Here is a 1337-nt window from a genome sequence, read left to right as displayed (position 1 = left end):
TGAATAGCTCAGGAGAGGCAACAAGCAAGGATGGACCTTAGCCACTTGAGCCACAGGTGCCGAGCCTAGAAAAGGATTTCTAATTGGTAGCATGTAAATTCTGAGTCAAGAAAGGTGGCGATATCAAACAGCCAGAAATTTCACACATGGGTGGCAGACAGTGACACCTTTGCTTTCTGATCATTCATTGTACAAAAACTTTGTTTCATGTACAAAATTAGGAAAATTACATAATACTACCTTTGGGCTATGTGTATAAGGTGTCTTTGAGACCTAAGTGAATTTCATGTTTACATTTGGGACCTGTTCCCAAGAAACCCCATTATACATATGCAGATATTCCAAAAATCTGGAAAAAATCCAAAATCTGAAACATCTACTTCTAAGCATTTTGGATAAGAGATACTAAAGCTGTAAAAAAAAATTACAATGACATAATATTTTGTTCTATGGAACTGACTGTTTGAAAGAAATAAAGGAATTTTTCTTTTTTTTTCAGTTTTAGGCCGGGGCTGGGTTTGAACCCGCCACCTCCCACATATGGGGCCGGTGCCTTCCTCCTTTGAGCCACAGGCACTGCCCCAAATAAAGGAATTTTTATTAAAAAAGACTAGTCAGGCTGGGTGCAGTGGCTCATGCTTGTAATCCCAGCACTCTGGGTGGCCTAGGCAAGTGGACTGCTTGAACTCATGAATTTGAGACCACCCCGAGCAAGAGCTAGACCCTGTCTCTACTAAAAATAGAAAAAGTGAGGCAAGAGGATCGCTTCAGACAAATAGTTGGAGGTTGATGTGAGCTACAACACCATGGCACTCTACCCAGGGTGACAGCTTGAGATTCTGTCTCAAAAAAAAAAAAAGGGAGGCGCCTGTGGCTCAGTGAGTAAGGCGCCGGCCCCAAATACCGAGGGTGGTGGGTTCAAACCCGGCCCTGGCCAAACTGCAACAAAAAATAGCCGGGCGTTGTGGCGGGTGCCTGTAGTCCCAGCTACTTGGGAGGCTGAGGCAGAAGAATTGCCTAAGCCCAGGAGTTGGAGGTTGCTGGAGCGACTCCACTGCACTCTACTGAGGGCGAAAAAGTGAGACTCTGTCTCTACAAAAAAAAAAAAAAAAAAAAATATGCAATAACCATTATATTAACTCTTGAAATGGCAAGATCATTTTCATTAAAATGCGAGGAAATACTAGAATGACCACCACCCTCAAGTATTCAGCAGGGTGTTATAGTTTCTAGCCAATGCAGTAAGAAAATCAACTATCTATATGATGATTAGAAACAAAATTGCACACTCTATTTTATATCTCTATTGTTATCTCAATATATAATTTTACAGTCAA

The sequence above is a fragment of the Otolemur garnettii genome, unplaced genomic scaffold (genome assembly GCF_000181295.1).
Source record: "Otolemur garnettii isolate 467f Iridium unplaced genomic scaffold, OtoGar3 scaffold00001, whole genome shotgun sequence".
NCBI lineage: Eukaryota > Metazoa > Chordata > Mammalia > Primates > Galagidae > Otolemur > Otolemur garnettii.
The sequence above is the reverse complement of the archived record's forward strand: the minus strand, read 5'-3'. Positions refer to the sequence as shown.